Raw genomic sequence first — 20,385 nt, 5'->3', positions numbered from 1 at the left:
AAATATTTTTCAAAGCAGCTAAAGAGATAGGTTTGGAAGTTAGCGAAGAGAAAACTAAATATATGCTTGCAGGTCGAAACCTAACATGTATAGCTAATTTGCGAAGATGGGGACAAGTGATGATTTGATGAAATTGATGGACACTCGCAAACATCCATTTGAACCCAGGACCAAGATTATTATTAGTAGTAGTACTAGTATCAAAGACGTTGAGATGTTGAGCCAAGTTAGCTTCATGATACCCTACATTCCCTTGTTTTTGAAGTACTTTATTGATTTTAATGATCTAAAAATTTCGCGTCAAACCAAGTGTTAGGTAATAAGATCTTTATGCTACATATTGCTTTAAAGCTATTAGTAACATAAAATAAACTAACGAAGGACTAAAATCAAACGGTGTGACTCAGTTGTTAGCATATGCAGATGATGTAGACTTATTAGGGGATGATATGATCAAACTCAATGGCGAACCTATTACTAACAATAATATCCAGATGATATAAATACAATTATGAATAATAATCAAAATCTAAATTGATAACAACTCGTTTGAACCAGTTTCCAAATTCAAGTACTTAGGAAGAATACTAACAAATGAAAATGATATTGAAGAGGAAATAAAGAGCAGGCTTAATTCAGAAAATGTATGTTACTTAATAATAATAATAATAATAATAATAATAATAATAATATCGTCTTTATTGAGAGGGCGTGTTTCGGCCTCGCGGGCCGTTCTTACAACAAACCCTTTAAAAAAACATATTACAATTGACACTTTCCACTTCTTGAAAATCTTTGTTGCAGTAGAAAGAATAAATATAATAAAAATACAAAAAAATAATAATACAAAATAATAAATAAAAAAGAAATAAAAAAAACATTCCTACTTATAATGTAAACAATTAATGTACTGAAGGTACAGAGTTAAATACCACAATTAGAATACAATTATTACAGCTAAAACTACAACCAATACCTCATTCCCATTCATTACAGAAAAGACAAAGCCAGACACTATTGTTTGGACAGCAGATGCTTCTTTAGATTTATTTTGGTATGTTGCAGGGTGGAGCTCCCCTGAGGTCAGTGGTGGGGGAAAGTCATTCCATTCTTTTATTGCGGTGACTATGAAAGAATTCCCATAGAATGTTGTTCTGTGTACAGGAATCCTGAATTGTGTTTTTTGACGAAGGTTAATTTGTTTTCCTTTCTTCCTGTACGGAGCAATTTGATCATATACATATCTTGGTTCCTTATTGTTCAGGATCCTGTACAATAAAGACAATGCCAAAAATGTTCTCCTATTCTTAACGTTTAACCAATTAAGTTCCTGTAAGTACGGGGATATGTGTTCTCTTCTTTTGACATTCAGTATAAATCTTATGCAACTGTTTTGAAGTTTTTGTATCTTGTAATTTAGAGCACTGTGGATGTTTATAAATACGGGGAAGCATAATCAATTTTTGGCATTACAAGTGTGTTGACTAGGTGAGTTTTCGTTTCTTTGCTTAGCATATGTTTTAATGGAAAAAGTGATTTCAGTTTTGCTATTGAGTTTTTAATTATATGTGTGACATGAGAACCCCATTGTAGATTCTCGTCCAATATTATGCCAAGGTTGCGTGCTGTTTCTACTTTCTGTATTTTGGAATTAATCAGTGTAGGGAGGGGGAGTTGTAATTGTTCTAACTTTTTGAGGTTACTCGTTGTGCCTAAAGTTAAAATGTAAGATTTGGATGAATTCAATTTGAGTGCATTACATTCAGACCATTTAGATATTGAATTTAGGTCCTGTTGCAATGCTTCTAGGGCCATTGCACTGTTTATTAATGGTGTTTGTATATATATTTGTGTGTCATCCGCATACTGGTGGTATTTGCAGTGTTTTAGTGAATCTTTAAATCTTTGACGTATAGCGAAAATAGGATAGGTCCTAGAATACTTCCTTGTGGTACTCCTTGTTTGATATCAAGCCATTTAGACATGCACGATTTATTCTCACGTACTAATTTTACACATTGTTGCCTGTTCGTTAGATAAGACCGAAACCATAACAATTCCTTATTTCTTATGCCGATAGATTTCAATTTCTCTGCCAAAAGGTTGTGGTTTATGGAGTCAAATGCCTTGGTGTAATCAAGGAGTACCAGAAACGAAATTTTACCATTATCCATCCCCTTGGCTATGTCATCAACAACGCTAACTAAAGTAGTTGCCGTGCTGTGCTGTTTCCTGAAGCCTGATTGATGTGGAGAATAGTGGTCATGCAACATCAGATGGTCTACTAATTGTTCTTTTACTATGCGTTCTATAACTTTAGACATAATAGGCAGTACGCTTATTGGTCTTAGATCTTTAACATCAAGGGAAACAGTGGTTTTCGGTACGGGCGTCACTACAGCCTTTTTCCAATCTTCGGGAAATACCCCTTGAGAAAGAGAGCAGTTTATGATGTGAGTTAGGCTCTTTAGGCAATGCGGGATGCAGAGTCTCAACATTTTTAGACTGATGCCATCATGACCCTTGGCATTGGAGTGTCGTTTTTTGACCTCTTTCAACACGGTAGCCTCATTAACCTTCTTCAGTTTGAAGGTTCCGCTTGTCTGCCGTGTTTTATATGACTCGATTAATTTCTCAACGTCGGTCGTGTTTGTTTGCTGACAAGCAGAATTTACAAAAAAGTCATTGAGTACACTTGAGGGTAATTTTTGGTTAAACTTATTAGTAACAACTCCCTCTCGTTTTAATGTCTGCCAAAATGCTCTAGCGTTTTTAACTTTTTCGTTGAGAACCCGGTCATAATGGTGGAATTTTGCGTTTCTCACGGCATTTTTCGCACGATTTTTAAAATATTTATAAGAGAGAAGCGCGTCTTGATCTCCGGTGTTAACATACTTCAGGTGAAAGTAATCGCGTATTTTCCAAAATTCTTTTACTTTTTCAGATATCCAAGGGGCGGGTGGTCTAGTTACTGTAAAAGTTTTTACTGGAAAATGTTTGTCAGCCAACGCAATAATATTGCTGTTAAAGAATAAAACGGATTCGTTTAGAGTGCCACACACGTAAATTTGCCGTTGCGTAGAAACGAATTTTCGTTTCGTCTCCCTCTCTCTTAGCATCATGTGTTCTACCCTGCTCGAAAACCTTCGCTATTGTTGCCACATTGTCATTCCATTCCTGGACACACTCGCGCAAACATCATTGAAAACAATTGAATAGCGCTCCAGCTCGCGGTTCCCACCGTTCGGTAGGGACGCTAATGTGGCAATATAGCACGGCGTAGTGCTTGCTTCTTTTATGCAGTGCATGTTCATTGGCTAGCTAGTAACTAGTGTTGCCAACTGTAATAATGAAGCACTATTTCTGTCACGGAAGGGAAAAAGGCAGGTAAAGTGGCGGTGAGTTTTGTTGGATTGGAAGCACCATATTTTTATTTTATACTAAGTATTTGACCGGTTTGACGTTGTGTGCGTGTATTGCGTGTGTGTATGTAAAAGTGTGTGTTTGCTAATGAACGTTAAATTCCATAATGCCTCCAGTTCTGTCGAAGTTGAAATCAAAAACCTTGCATAGCCAAGCTCGGGAAATTCTAAGCAACGTGCACGAGTTCATGAAGGAGGAAGCCAGTCATGGTGTTAACATCCCAATAAAGCATTTTGGCAAGAGAGCAGCGAACAGCAGCAACAAATTGTTCATATTTCATAATTTTGGAATTATTCAAAATAAATAAATTATGTGGCTCCAACATCATTTCAACTCTGGCTCCGGCACGTGTTCTTGTAGTAATTGCATAGAGGAGGCTGTCATTTTTGCTGCTTAATGCGATACATATTGTTTTCTGTGTTAAAATTGCCATGCTTTGATGGGTGACCAAGTTCATAGCAGGGCCGGCGGAAGGGGAGGGCGAACCGTCCCATCGCCCAGAGCGGCAAAATTTGAAGAGAAGAAAAAAATAAGCCTATTGAAAACTGTGATCGAGCGAGATATTCTTTTGCGCTGAATAGTATTGAAATAGCATAAGAAGTCTCATTATTTATTTTATATTTTGATGTTTTAGTTAGGAATATATTGATTTTCAATTTTCCGTTGCTGCGTAATGACCGGGGGGGGGGGGGTCGAAATAGAGCGGCATCTGCCGCCACCTCCCAGGGAGGCAAAATGACTAGCGCCGGCCCTGGTTCATAACAAAAGAAAAAGCCGCGCAGCTTATCTTCTAGTGGCAGTATATGTACTTGTTATTGTTGTGGAAGCCGGCATCCTTTGTAAATGTACAACAAAGGCAACCGACTGTCGCCGATCTCAGAGAGGAAATAATAATACTGCTTCAGGAGGAGTGTTATTGTGCAATTGTAGCGGTTTAACACATTGGCATGTTATTATCTGCCGTTGCAGTTCCATACCAGTGTATACGGGTTTTGGGAGTGAAAAGTTAGAACGCCACCAGTGCATTAATGCAATGAAAAATAATATATATATTTTTTTTATTTTGTTTGAAATCACTCAAATAAGGAATCGTATGAAGAAGTCTTCTTTGCAGCATTTTTGGTAATTTTACTTATGTGTTAGTTCATATTTTGCGAATTTTTAGTCCATATGTATGTAGCTACATACAAAGCCACTTGTTAGTACATATTAATCCTAGTCCTGGTATAATGAATGACGTTTAAAACTCAACGTTAGATAGACCTGAATTCTCTAATTTTATTGTTGTACGTAACAGCTGTGCATCGGCGCACTGCAGCGATTTTTCTATCTGCTCCATTAGCAACACTGCTTCTTTAGTTGTTTCGCGCATCGCACGGCAGAATTATCTGCGCTGGACTCTACGTCGTGTTTGCTGCATATTAAGTCCCAATTAATATTTCCCGCGTCTTTGTTAAACTCACTTTCGTTAAAGTTCTTAAAGCTTCTGACTTGAGCCAATTTGTTATAATTTTTGGTGCAGTTGATTCCGAACACGGCGTATGTTAGGTGATGGTCTGATATACCGGACATTATATTCTGATCGACGTGGGTCACCTTCAGGTTATCAGAGCAGATGATAACGTCGATAGAGCAGCCACAGGCTGAACTTCGCCCATGAATAAAGAAATTCTAAATTCTAAATTCTAAATTAAGTTCTTGACGTTGGCGTTACCCTCGTGGCCTTTGTGATGATTTGCTTACCGTGAGCCTCGGCAATGATGTCGTTTAAGAATCGCGTGTTGGGTTCATTTTGTTTCAACATATTTACGTTGAGATCACCAATCGCAATCTAATGAGCATAATTCAAATGAAAATATTGCACGATATCCCCAATATCGCTTAGATGTGTATACTTAACTTTAGGAGGTTTGTATGCGACTAATATCCACCTTCTGTACGGTTACCTCGACAGCTAAGGATTCGATGTCATTATATTTTTGAATAGGCAATTCGAGTGCTTTCCATTGTAATGATTTGTGTATATATAAACAAACGCCTCCTCGAGTTCTATCACATCTGTCATTACGGATAATATCATAATTATATAATGCTACCGTGTTATTCGAAATATGTGGTTTAAGCCACGTTTCGGTAATTCCTATGATCTGAAAATTTAATTTGTGTATTATGTATTTAAATTCGTCAAAGGAATTTAGCAGACCTTCCGTGTTGAAGTGACACACTTTCAGTTCTTTGGGGAATGACTCGAGGCCATTGCTTAGCTTCTGTTTGGGAACCGGCGATAGCTGAGTCGGGGAGGAGGGGTGAGGGTGCCTGACGGAAATAACTGTCTCTGAAGCTAAAGGGAGGGGAGAGGACTCCACTGACCTCATCACGTGGGCTATTCACGGAGCCTGGTTTCTTTCCAATTTAGCCGAACAATAAGCGCCTGGAACGTCTTGTAATATACATTTAGTTTTCCTAGCAGAAATGAGGCATATTGTAACAAGGTAAACAATATCTTGTCATCCAAAATGTAATTGTATGTGGCTTAATCATCATACTTGGAACATATAAGTAATTATGAATATATGATTTTAAAAAGAAAAAAATCTACTAATAAAAATGAGTAAGATAAAAAAATATGAGTAGATACAAGAATGCAGGAAATGATTACATAGATACCTATAAATAATGATACAAATAAGCAAAACGAAAAAATACACAAAAAACAAAGGGGTATATATACTATATATATGTTAATACGCTAGGGTTGCAAAATTTGGGCAACAATGTAGATTTCAACAATGTGTGTATATAAATGACAGAAATAATTCAAAATACAAATATGCAAGATGCAATTTAAAAATATAGAAATAGACAATTTGACAAAATGGAAAAAGTATATGTACGTTTAAAAATCTGTGAGAAAAAATGAGGTTTCAACGCTATTTTGTGGAAATAAACGGATGTGTATATAATGTCTTGAGAAGTTAATATGATGAAAGGTTAATGATCATGAACCAGAAAACTGTAAAGGATTGTCATTGTCCGTGTAGTTTCCAAGGCACAACAGGCACATTTTACTTCATGTTCCGCAGCTCTTCCTTTGTAGAAATGAAGAATCTTTGATCGTCCCTTATGACGAGGATCTTCCCGTCTCTCGTAGTGGCAGCACTAAACTTTTCCCTTCCTTCATGCAAGAGCTGCAGCCGAGCTTTGCACAAATCTTCGTGAATTGAGATCCGGGTTCCCTTCAGTTTGCTTTTGTTCCTCATAACCAGGGATTTTGTCCTGTAACTGACAAACTTCACGAACAAAGCAGCCAGCAGTCTCTTCATAAACCTTTGTCTTCTCGTTTAATATCTAAGAAACTAAAAGTTAAAATATACAAAACAGTAATTTTGCCTGTATTATTATTATATATGGATGCAAAACTTGGTCCCTTACATTGAAAGAAGAACATAAATTGAGAGTATTTGAAAATAAGATCCTTAGGAAAATATTTGGACCTAAAAGGGATGAGGTGACAGGTGAGTGGAGAATTTCACATAATTTAGAACTACATAATTTGTATTCATGTTCAGATATTATTAGAATGATTAAATCAAGAAGACTTAGGTGGGCAGGTCATGTGGCACGAATGGGAGAGTTTACAGGATTCTTGTTGGGAGACCTGATGGTAAGAGACCTGTAGGAAGTCCAAGACGAAGATGGAGGGATAACGTTGAGATGGATCTAAAGGAAATCGGTAAGGATGGAAATGAGTATATAGATCTTGCCCAAGATAGGCCTGTGTTGCTGCAGCCATGAATCTTCGGGTTTAAGAAGGCTAGAGAGTGAGTTAGTTAGTTAGATGCTAAAGGCAATGTTCCCCCTGCATGTAGCACCTTGCCATATAGGCACATTCTCCACTTAGGTAATTTTGGGGTGATGTGATCAGCACCACACTCCGGCGGCATTTACACCTCAGGGTTGCCCCAGGTACCATTTCACTGGAAGTTGGGTGAATTACAGTGTCTGTTTATGCGGGAACAAAGTCAATAAAATTCCAAAATTAGATCACCTACCCGTTGCCAGGAATTTTCGAGAGGGGCTCCTCCATTGTCAGCAGCCGCTATCTAAAGGTGAATAAGGAGGCGGGTGTTGAAGCCATGAAGATCAATTTCTCACTATATTGCATATTATTATACAAGGATCGATACCCGGTGGAGGCACATAGTTGTTCCAATCCCACTTTAAACTGCAGGTCCAGTCCCGATTAGCCTAACTGTGCATAAAATGGACTTAAAACACCAAATCAACCAGCTAAATTTAAAATACAAGCTTTCCCATAAAGCAAGAATAGTTTCGTGCTTTCAAGCGTCGCCAGCTTAAAATTTAACAATTAATTCGACTACTACAAAACTAAACATCATATACTAAATGTATCAAGAAATAGTGAATCATGTTTTAGGTATTTGCCGGCCCCGTGGCGGAGTGGTTAGCACGGTGTCATGAGTCCCGGGTTCGAATCCCGGTCTGGGTATGGATGTTTTTGAGTGTTCATTCATCAATTTCATAATATATCACTCATCCCCGTCTCCGCAAATTAGCCAAAACAAAAATGGCACAAAAGGCGAAGTAAAATAAAGCAAAATGTTTTAGGTATTGGTAAATGTTGGCTAAAAAAGAGTAACATATCAGTGAATTTAATGCAATAATTTTCTTGCACGGTAAAATACACTCCATTTCATGGCTTCTCGTTTCGCCAATCACACATTGAATCCTTGCACTATATACTGATGAATGAGCTGTTCTTGGTAATTTTTTTATAATCCAACAATGTTAGCATAATTGGTTCTACAAGAATAGTTAATTTTTGCCGTAGAGCAAGAAAATTACTAATATACGTGTTGTAAAATGCAATATGATTTCCAGATAGATATTTTTTGTTAGGAAATGGTGGAATCATTTCGTATGTAATTTTTATTTTCTCAACGTCTTCTTAATAATAAGATGAAAATAACAGAATTTCCTTGCATTTCCCATTTTCAAAAGCAAAAATTTTATAGCACAATGCTTGCAGGTTTATTGTGCTAGCGTCTAAGTTCTTCAAAGTTATTTTCTTTCCTTTTATATACGGAAAACACAAGCCGAATTAAATGGACGGAAATGACAATTATACACACACACACAGATACATCCGCCCGTGTGCGTACGTTACAAAATGTGAGGAAATTGGCAGCAGACATTTATGTTCCTTAATAAATTGCTGACGTGTTTCTTTAAAAGTAAAAAGTAAAACGATTTCCTTACGTTATTTCTTCATTAGTTAAGCCCCTTTACTCACCTTATTGTCCCAGCAATCATTTTATGGAGAGATTCATTGTCCCATAACTGTACCAGTGTTTTATCAACACCTCCATCATATTTCCTCAACACCCCTCTCTACCACATGGGTCCATTTTGGATCACTTTGACCCTTACACCCGCCTAAATAATGTTCTTTAAATCCCCACCCACTTTCCGCTGGAGAAATCTTGATAAACACCTGACTTTATCTTTGCCTTGCATGCTGACCAAGTTAAAGTACCTCATTCGAAAGTAATTGAAATGTTTTATTTCGTCACCATGGAGTTTCCCGAAAATATTTTAAAGACTACCTTCCAGAGATACGTGTAACTGCGATTACTAAATGCACTCAGTAACGTCTTTTATATCTATTAAGGTGGTATTTATGTAGAATATGAAACAGACTCAAGATAAATAAAGCCACATGTGAACGATTTTTCTATGGTAAATTGTTGAAGTGTTCCTTGAAAAACTGCCCGATTTTATTACGATATTCCTTCAATAACTGTGAGTAATCGTTCTATTGTTTTTTAACCGATAGTAAATGTCAAGGTATCACGCCAATTTTCAAGAGCGAAGCCACCGAAGCACTGAGGCTTCGCCGAATCGCAGGGCGCCGTTTTCTGGGAAACCCCATCCCTCCGGGGAGGTAGGAGTCTGGTGACGTCAGTTTTCTACCTCGACATCGGTGAAATTCAGCAGCGCCATCTCTTGTTCTGCTAGGCAGAAGAAGTGGAAGCAAAAAAGTGCTCTCAGCGCCGCCTAACGTATTATTTCCCAACTTCTTGCGAGGGGGCATTTCTCAGTGGGAGGTCCGTGCAGCGGGTTCCCTGCCTTCGATGAAGATCTGCTTATATATCTTTATCTGTGGTAACACTAATAAATCATCTCGTTATATGCGTTCGGTTATGCTGATAGTCATGGTCAATATATTACCTACAAACATAAATGATACCGTAGATACTCAGAGGCGATGTTTGAGGCAGAGTTCAATATTACGCTTTACTTTCCTGAAGATATTGTAGCAATATAATCATTCCGTTCCATTTTCGTATTCTCCATTGAACTCGCACTATTTTTTCCAGAAGTTGAGCCCCACTTCCCTCTTAAAAATTCTTGGGTGAGATCCTACCAACTATACTAAAACTGAACTGCAGACAATACTTTACTACTCAAAGTGACGTGACCTAGAACGTAGAGAAAAATCACTGCTGCACAATTCAACGTAATGATAATATAATGAAAGTAGAAAAATGGATATGAGAGAAAGTTTTACACACACACACACACACACACAATTTGTATAGTTAGCTAGTTACATGTAGAAGACAATTCGGCACATTTTTTCCCACCTTGGCTTCCTTGAATTCACGAAACTGTAAAGCCATTAACACGTTAACCACCTATAATCGAGTCCCAAGTTCGATTCCCAGTGAAGGCTCAAGCGCCTAGTGGTTCGGATCCCATTTTAAACTGTAGGCCCCACCTCGGGTAGCCTTTCTGAGCATGAAATGGAATTTAAACAAAATTGGAACACACACGCGCAGAGGGCGTTGAACTTAATGACTGACAATTATTATATACATCGAACTTTCAGCGTCGCTGGAATAAGGTCTATTTGTCATGCCAAATAATGTGTATTTTCAGTTTCGTGGTGCCTTCTATACAAAGTGCACGCGAGTTATCTAAAAAAAATTCAAATGTGAGGGTGAGTCGAGCTATATGTTTCATTCAATAAGACTCTTCACATCAAACATACTGTGCTCTATAGCTGTCGATTTCGAATGGGCATCTAAGAGTAGTTGGTTAGCACACCGGATTTGGAACAAAATCACGGACTGTCATAGTTCCAATCACACTACAGACACAGCAAAATTTGTTAGCCTGAAGATGAGAGAATAGGTCAATGAAAAAGAAAAACAATGGAGAATGTTCAATTATGTCGGGACGCTGTTAGAACCGGTATTCATTCACAGAGCAGAAGGGTTATTTTGACAAAATCCTGTTTCCCTGCTGGCTGCTTCGGGGAGGAAGGCTTTGTAATGTTGCCGCTTCTTACCCAAGCGGTAGGCCTAATTCGTTGTTTGACCATGAGTTCCTTCGTAGGTAAACGCTGCAACAGAGAATTACTGCCATAAAGGTGGTTCCCGTGCCAGCTGAAAGAACGACGGGAATTTAAAGAACCACTGTCACTAACCTTCAGACAAATATCTAAGAATTTCCTTAGGTTTCGAAGCTGATCCGAAGGGACAACAAATACCAAAAAAACGACATGAATGAAATGATCGATTGGTCCGTCCTTCTGTTGATGGATGGCAATTCATATTAACAATAATAATCGGAAGCTTATCATTAAAGAGTCAACAATCAAAGCTAATGCGCATCTATTGATCAGAAATTACTAGTGTGTTAAAGTTGTTTTTTTTTGTATCTTTTGTTATGTTAAGTCGCTCTTCTGCCACTTTCGGCTAATGAGGATGAGTGACGATTAGATTAAATTGATACCATGATGCCAATACTGAAGCCGTGGCTCGAAACCGGAAATTTCGTGGTATCGGAAGTGGACCACTTAACGCGCTTGGCCACCAAAGAGAACCGTCTCTGCGGCCAAGCGCGGTTAGTGTGGACTAACGATCCGGACACCGAATGTTCCGGGTTAAAATCCCGCCCTGACCTTCAACAATATCTTAATCTTCAGAAATCCCTTCACAATCTAAGACATAACACTTTATCAAAACTTTATTCCTCTCCCCTACACCTCAAATTTAATAATCAATCCTCCTAACAAAATTTCCATGCCTATATTAGACTTTCTGTTGATTCCCCCCCCAAAGTAATTCTCAATCCTGCCTACCTGAAATTCCGACTAAATTCGTCAATTGCCCACCATAATTTCCCTAACAATTTAAGGCTTAATATGTAAGAGTTGGATATTTCCCACCCCCAAATATTACTTATTACCCTTAACAATTCCATTGCCAATCTACAAATTACTATTTATATAACAGCAATGGTTAATTGATAATATAATTCGACTCAGTCAAATTTCCATCACATACTGCGCCATAATGGGCACCCATGATTTAGAACTGTGACAACGTGAGAGGTGTAATGTAACTAAAAGTTAAATATCAGGAATGGGTGTATGTGTGCTGCGCATTTTAATTTCATGTGAATCAAATCGGTCATTAATGTGAATATTAATAGTATTATATAATATAATATAATGGTGCAGGTGTGTGAAAAAGTAAGTATGGAAACCAAGGTATCAATAAGAAAGAATTGGAAAAATAAGTTGCATATGGAGATATGTGTAATTAGTTTTGTTCAGGGATGTAGCAAAGGCATCGGCTAAACCGTGCGGAGTTTCAATACTGTGTCCACCCGCCGTTGGATTGAAGCACTGCATCTAGTCGACGAGGCAAGGATTCCACGAGCACATGTTTGGTCTTCTCCTTAAACTCTTCTAAACATCAAACACGTGAGCCTTTGTTCTCAGTTGTCTAACATCCCACTCACTCACCATCAACGCCTAAATGTTTTCGATTGGGAGACTTCGCTGGCCAATCTACTCTTGAAATTCCTGGGTGCTGATTAAACCAGGTGGTGGTCGCTTTCGATGTATGGACGCTGCTGTTGTCACGTGGTGAATCTCATCTTCAGGGTGTCCCTCTCGCATGCTGGGAAACATGTGGTTTTCCAGCACTGGGACGTATTTCTTCGAATTTATTCTCGAGGACACTGCCACCAATTCACCTACTGCAGACGAACTCATCAATCCTGACACCGCAACGGATTTCCTGCCACTCCTAGCATGGATAGAAATGTTCTCGGGGCTGTAGTGAGTGTTGTCGAGCTTCAAAACGTAAACCTGGCCATTTTCGTCAGACGAAAATACTTTCTCGTCGCTTCAAATTACGGTCCGCCAAATATCTTGAGGAGCTGGTATATAAATATTGTAAAGCAAAACTGATCCGTGGTTCGCGATGGAAATGCGTCATTGCCTCTTTCTCTGCCGCTCGACGATGTCGTACTCGAACGTCCGTCAGACGATGCCGAACTGTTGCAGCATGGCACTCCAGTTTCAACTCTTGGCGTAGCTTCGTTGCAGCCATGAAGGGATTGCCCTCGCTCATCTCAATGATGCCCGCATCTTCTTCCCTGGTTGTCTTCCTCGGCCGGCCTCTGTTGGGTCTTGACTTCATTCCTTCGTCCCCTTCTTCCTCGCAAAGCCGAATCTAACGCCTGACGCATGAATCGCCCACACCAAGGGTCGTAGCAATCTGTAGTGCAGATCCGCCGCACAAGAACATGCGGACTATCTTACCTCTTGTAAATACCGAAGTATAAGGCATTCTGCAATGAAATGATATCGTAAAGAAACATTCGGACAGAAGGGACACGCTGCACGTGGCACATGCTTCTTGAGAGAACATTTTCGTTGGTGCATGTAGAGTTTCACGCCCATTCCGGTGCAGAAAGTTTCATTTGATTGGTTCCTTTGCAAGTGACATGCTCTAGGCATAGATTAAACTGCTGCAGGATCTCGAACGAAGCACCCACCGGGTCTTCAATCAAAGCCAGAGCGTGGTGGCGAAAGGCAACCGTTAACTTACTGCACCTAACATTTACATCAAGCAGGGCCTGCGTGGTGTATGCAAAGAAACTCACGCTTGCTTTAGAAGCACAACTAGGGGGATAAAGGATAGTATTGAATCAATGCAAAATAAAAGAGTATATAAAATCTACATTATTATTGACTCATGCATTCCCTGGAAAAAAGGCATTGTTTTCTCGCACATTTCTGCCAGCAATAAATGTGGAATCTATTAAATTAAGCAGGTGCATGAAGATTTTAAAATGGGAAAATATCGACAAGATTATTCAATTGTAATGTGGTGTGCGAGATGTATTTTTTTCCTTAAAAGAGTTTGTTACAGGTTTTAGCACAGTAAGGCTAATTGGAACTGGACCTACAGTTTCAAGTGAGATCCGAACCAACATGTGCCTCCACTGGGAAACGAACCCGACACCACTGCACCATCGGGGAGACCCCATATATATAGGAAGAGGGAGAACACACAATTTTCTGTTCAGTGCGAACCTTTGGGATGTATTTTTTCCTAGCGCACCAAAAACACAATATACAAAATACAACCCAAACCTTCAATGGTGAAATTGTGAGTCAATCACTGAATTGGAATAAAAATTGCAGATTTAAATCTAAGAGGCCAGAAGATAATTATTGCGCTACCATGTGGCAGTATACAAAAATTCCACTTGTGTTTTCGTTTCGAATTTCACTCATTTTATGTCAACTTTCTACATATAGCCAATGGCGGCAGAGGATGAATGATGCTACAGGGAATTTGATGAAGATTGAAGAAACAGCGAAAAAGAAAAACTCGCAATTATCAGAAGCTCGGACCCAAGAACCCTGTCTACGCAGCATGTTATGATATTTAAGTACATTACGGATTGCTGTTAAATCCTTTCTTATATATTTGTAATAGATGAATCCCCGCCCCCGCTACGAGAAAAAGAAGAAAAAAAGACTATACGATTAGAAACATTCACAATAATTGCAATGCTTTACATCGCTCTTGGCTGTATTCCAAATATAGTAAGAGATGAGCGATAAGTTGATTTGTTTTTTTCTTTTACCAAGGTATAAGTGTATTTGAGCGCAAGGGTTACCTATCTCATCATTTATGAGGAGTTAACTTCGCAGCTACACTAGCACCAGGCACAAATGCATCAATTTCTATTTCGGTTATTTTACATCACTCTTCTGTCTCTTGAGTTAAACGCGATAATACGGATGAATTATAAAATGGTGACGGGACAAACTCAATGATACATCCATGCCTGACTAGAGTCCGAATCTGGAACATATGCCCTCGCTTCGCTACAAAAAGAAAACTGGCAGAAATGTATCGCAAAAGTATAGGAGCACCAAGAACCGGTTTCACCCAACGCAGACGATGAAATCATTTACAGCGACTCGCCATCTCCCCCTCGCTCGCAGGTAGCCTTCTCTGCACCCCACCTGCTGATGGAAAAGTACGGTCAAATGGTGCACCTTCTTTTCGTTTCAAGCATATTCCGTGGGGAAGGTTTCTGGCACGCCTCCCCCACCTTCTCACCATGGTTCATAAATGAGACCCGTGCACTTTTAAAACCCTTATCGCAAGAAAGAGTTAAGTTGCTGGCATCAATTTTACACCACAAGAAAATAATATTTACACGGGAAACATTTCCTAACAAAATTTCCTTGATTCGGACTAAGGGCAAATTAAAAATAATGAAAGGAATTATACACAAGAGAAATAAATTACCGAAAAAAATGGTAAAGCGCGATACCGAAATCTGTAATGAGTGCGAAGGGAAAATCGAGAAAAGGAAAAAAAGTATAAAAGTATTCGAATAATCAGATTAAGAGAGAAAGTTATGACAGCAAATAATATTAAGCTCGAAAAATGCAAATAAAAAAAAACGGGAAAAGAACCCATACGAAATGTAATATATGAGAATCGGAAGTAGGCTGAAGGAAGCAACTCATATTTAATAAACGTGGAAAGAAAACATAAAAGAGTCCTGGTTCGATTTGCGACGGGAGCTCACATTTGTGTTTCGAATCCCACTCTACAGTGTATGTCCATATGTAATATTTACAATTAAAACATACTTCGTCGAACTTTTTCCAAAACAGACGTCGCCAAAAATTTAAAAACAATAACACTGAAGAAAAATGCCGAAAGCATTACTTGAAAATGAAAACAATAAATTGTGACAGGCATAGGCACACTGAACGTGGAGGGGGGTAGTTATGGGGGTCCAATTCCTCTCCTTGAACTTACCATGATGGCTGGATCAAGGAGAAAAAATATCTCGAAAAAAATAACTGCAGTTCAGGGGTCCACATTAGCGCGAGTGATGTAAAAACCAATCACAACTTCCTCGCCATTTTACTTTTGCCTTTCTAGGGTTCTTCCGAGCACACGTAAATTTTGAAGAAAATATTTGAGTTCAATTTATGCACAGATACATTAATGGAAACGGAACTTACGGTCTAGATTGGTGGCTCACCAGTGGGAATTTTATCCAGGACCACTTGATTACAAGCCGACTTTACGCTATGGAAAGGGGCTTTATTTTCTGAAATAGATAACAAGATTATAATGCTAAATTTTCGTCTGCGGGACTCTCTCATGACAAGTGTCAAGTATCCGAGCGATAACGATATCCGTGATGTCTCCTTTCTTCACATATTCGTTCGGAAGTGGTAAAATAATAATAAAAAAACTCAAGCATAAATGTTAATGTCACTTGTTATTACCAGATATATTCTCAAAATAAAATAGTTCTCCGTTAAAATCAAATCAAGAGGAAAGGAAGATCCCCCACCCGCTCGCGTGAATCTGTGGCTAGATTCAAGAGTTGGAAACACTACACTTCACGCGAGCTGCTCTTCCAGGCGAAACTAGATGATATAAAATTACGGGTTTCATAACCTTAAGGATGGGCGTTTCTTAATTTTTCGAGTGTACTATACCCAACTCCGGGTTGCGTTGTAAATGGAACACCTGATAAAACTGGGCTGTGTTTCTGACGTATGTTGGGTCGTTTCGTCGTTTAATCTTGTTCGAGCGCTTTTTGACATCTGCAGTGTTTTGTTGTGTTTTAAAAAAATAAGTCGAGATGGTCCCTGATCATCTCGTGGGAGGTTCAGGTTTGGCTGATTGGTAAACCATTTAACAAAGTAGTTATTTATGATGGAATCTGCGATATTTTAAGACTCTGTACAAGTATTGAAAGTACTATCATTGTATGTTCAAAACCGAAATTACTCATTTCTTACAGCAAAGCAAGAAATTGACATGGCTATTCTTTAAACATTAAAAACGATTGATTCACATTGTAGGAGTACGGTAGTTCAGGAGTTAGAGGAAAATCATACGTTCGAAAGCATTTTTTTCATTCTTTGGTGGACAATATTAAGGCCGGTTTGAAGACTTAAGTTTCTTTCGCATGTAGTCCTATTAAATGCACACATAGGGCATTTAGATGATTAAGAACGTGTATTTTATGGATACATGTCAGCAGGGGATTCACGAAATGTATGTAGTACGATTTGTGGTCTAATATGTAGCTACGGCAGATTTGTGGTCAAATATGTAGTCATTTCCTCAAATTTCGATTCTCGAAACTGTCTACAGGCTACAGTGGGCTACAGTGGACTACATATCGGGCCACTGATGTAGTGGCTTCTTGTAGGACCCTCTTTTACCCTTCCACAGAGGGCTACAGCGGACTACATTCGCCATATTCTGTGTTTGTGTATGACATCCAACTTAAAAAAATAAACAAATAGAGATACCAAATCTGTGTTTTGACGTCTTCGAGAAGCAGAAGGAAAAGACAGTGGGCATTTGCGTGTACTTAACCTTTAGACTCCTGAGAAGGTTTACGAAAGTACCCCCGTTTTCGCCCGGGCTTCTCGGCGGGAATTTTAAATTCGAACACTCTTTGTTATAACTCGGGCACTAGGGGAGCAATCTACCTCAAATAAATTTTGTTTTGCAGCTAAAACATCAGCGCATGTAACCGTGTACAATTCAGAATTCCTGACCGAGGAAGGGGCTTGGGAGGGGGGCCACGACCCGAGAATTTCAATGGAAAAAACATAAAAATCTGGTGTTTGCCCCCTCTTCTCCCGCTATTTTGGGGAGAAGGCGCGAACTATAATATTCTTTTCAAAGAATGGACATTTCTCAAGAGAATGAAACATGTTTCATGTTCCTGGGTGTCATGCAAGTTGAATAATAAGCCAAATGTGTTTTGGGGGGGGGGGGGGCAGATCTTCGAATTTCAATGGAAAAAAAATAAAAATCTGGAGTTTGCCCCTTCTTCCCCCGCTATTTTGAGAAGAAGGTGCGAACTTTCGTATTCTTATCAAAGAATGAATATTTCTCAAGAGAATGAAACATGTTTCATGTTCTTGGGTGCTATATAAGTTGAATAATAAGTCAAAATGTGATTATTTTTTTTTACCAAAAATAGGTAATTTGCATTTTTGGAGGAATATTGTTATAACTCGAGCACTATGGGAGCAATCTACTTCGGATAAGTTTTGTTTTGCAGCTATAACATCAGAGCATGCAACCGTGTACAATTCGGGACGCCGAACCGAGAAAGGAGGCTTGGGGGGCGGGACCTCCTAATTTCAATGAAAAAAAATATAAAAATCTGGAGTTTGCCCCCTCTTCTCCCGCTATTTTGGGGGAATAGGCGCGAACTAGTATTCTTTTTCAGAGAATGGACATCTCTCAAGAGAATGAAACATGTTTCATGTTCTTGGGTGCCATACAAGTTGAATAATAAGCCAAAATGTGATTTCTTTATTCTTTTTTTTACGAAAAATAGGTAATTTGCATTTTTGGAGGAAAATTGTTATAACTCGGGCACTATGAAAGCAATCTACTTAGGATAAGTTTTGTATTTCAACTAGAACATCAGAGCATGCAACTGTGTACAATTCAAAACGCCGAACCGAGGAAGGGGGTTTGGGGGGCGCGACCCCCGAATTTCAATAAAAAAACATATAAATCTGGAGTTTGCCCCCTCTTCTCCCGCCATTTTGGGAAGAAGGCGCAAACCTTAGTATTATTTTCAAAGAATGGACGTTTGCAAAGAGAATTAAACATGTTTCATATTCTTGGGTGCCATACCATACAAGTTGAATAATGTGGCATGAATATGTTGCGGAGGGGGGAGGGGGAGGGGAGGTTGGTCATCAATGTGAATTACCCAGGCTTGTTCCAGACCTGTGTCAGAGTTTACACCCAAACATAAGAATATGAAGGTCCAAAAAGCGCATTCATTTCGTAATCAGCACCACGTTACCATATGGTATCATTGCGCCAGTACGACCTTACTCTGATCATACCATATGGTATCATCGGGGGAGTAAAGTTAAAACACATCTTAAAGATATCGGCATCCTTTTCCTGTTTCGGAAATATCTTCATAGCAATTTGGCACTGAATAGGAGGTGCCAAGGATTGATCAAAATTGTGGAACTTCATTTCCCCAACAAACAAAAGGATTGGTTCTCTGAACCTCCTGTAATCCATGTTAGTAATTACCCATATCTTGCACTGATTTAAATGAATATACACTTCCACGAGCAGATTAAGTTAGGTAGGCATAGATTGTTAGCACTTCCTTGCAAGGCATTCCTGCTCGTGCTCAATACATTTCAAAACGTAATTTATCTTGTAATTAATACTTCGTGCATCTTTAAACTCTCATTAGTTTCTCCCAAGTTTCGAACCTACTCCCACAATCATTTCCACTTCCTAATACTTCTATAAAACTTGCGAAAAATCATGAAACATTAGGAACGGTCCAAGTTCCTTTTGTTTTATTGCCATTTCATCATGCTACGAATGTAATTTTTTACAGAGTTCGATTTAGATTTACGTCTGTTAACACATACTGCAGAGTTTTAGCGATTACTTGGGTTTTTTGTTCAATATATACTTTCGTGGTTAGGTTAGGCAGGTCAGGTTTGGTTCTCTTACCATTAAAATAAAGATCCTAAATGCATTCTACTAAGGATCCGATTTACTTCTACATTAATTTCCACTAATCTCGATACTTACAATCGTTTGTCAACGGAAAATACATTGTCCATGAGAAGCAACCATTTTTAAAGTTGTTTTCTTCAAGATAAATATTTTTTTTCGAATCCAAACATTTCTCATTGTTTTAAAGAAAGGTTTCAAATTTCGTGTGACAATGATTGCCAAAATTCTACGATAATTAGTCTTCCTGCTAGGATAATTTGAAAAAAATCATAAAACAATCGGAACCGTTACCGATTATGTGTTCATTACCATACGTAAGCTATAATTTTTTTAATTTTCACAGGTTAAAAGTTCCCTGGGATCCAGACTCAACAGTATTAATGCAAGGTATGGTATGGAATTTGGTCTCAGTTCAAATCCTGTATCGGCCAGCACAAATCATCTTTCCAGTAAAATTCAAGGAAGTATTCAAATATTTCCTGGTTTGCTGTGCAGAGTGGATATTAAGTATGTTTCATAAACCATTACAGAATTTTATATCATACAAGAAAGTCCTGTGATATTCCTAACAGGTTTGTTTATTACAAGAAATACACGTGTGTCTTAATCTTTGAAGAAGTCTCCATAGAATATGTACAAAAATTGGAGTTTCACTAGTGCATGTTTAGTAATGATTCAGGTAGTTCAAATATTATGTTAAGTTGTTGAGTACAGAGACTAAAAATGAATTATCTTAATTTTATAAAAAATAGTTTCTTATTTTTCATTATGTTGATTGATTTTCATTAAAATTTGCTAACAGGTCACCAGTTATAACACGGGAGAAGGATAGTACTCTTTTACTTACGTAACATAAATTTTAGGATATAATTATTTGCAATTGGGCTGGCATCTGAAAATTTATGCATCAGATTCACTTGCTTATATGTATACAGTACCTAACAATAACTGATACCTAGGGACATTGAATTTTCGCGATGCGCAAAATCGCGAAATGTGTCCTTTTCCACGAAATGAACGCTTTTTCGCGAAATAACCATGAAATATCATCAAA

This window comes from Lepisma saccharinum, chromosome 18 (genome assembly GCF_977018435.1).
Source record: "Lepisma saccharinum chromosome 18, izLepSacc3.1, whole genome shotgun sequence".
In the NCBI taxonomy this organism is placed as follows: Eukaryota; Metazoa; Arthropoda; class Insecta; order Zygentoma; family Lepismatidae; genus Lepisma; species Lepisma saccharinum.
This window is presented reverse-complemented; position numbering follows the sequence as displayed.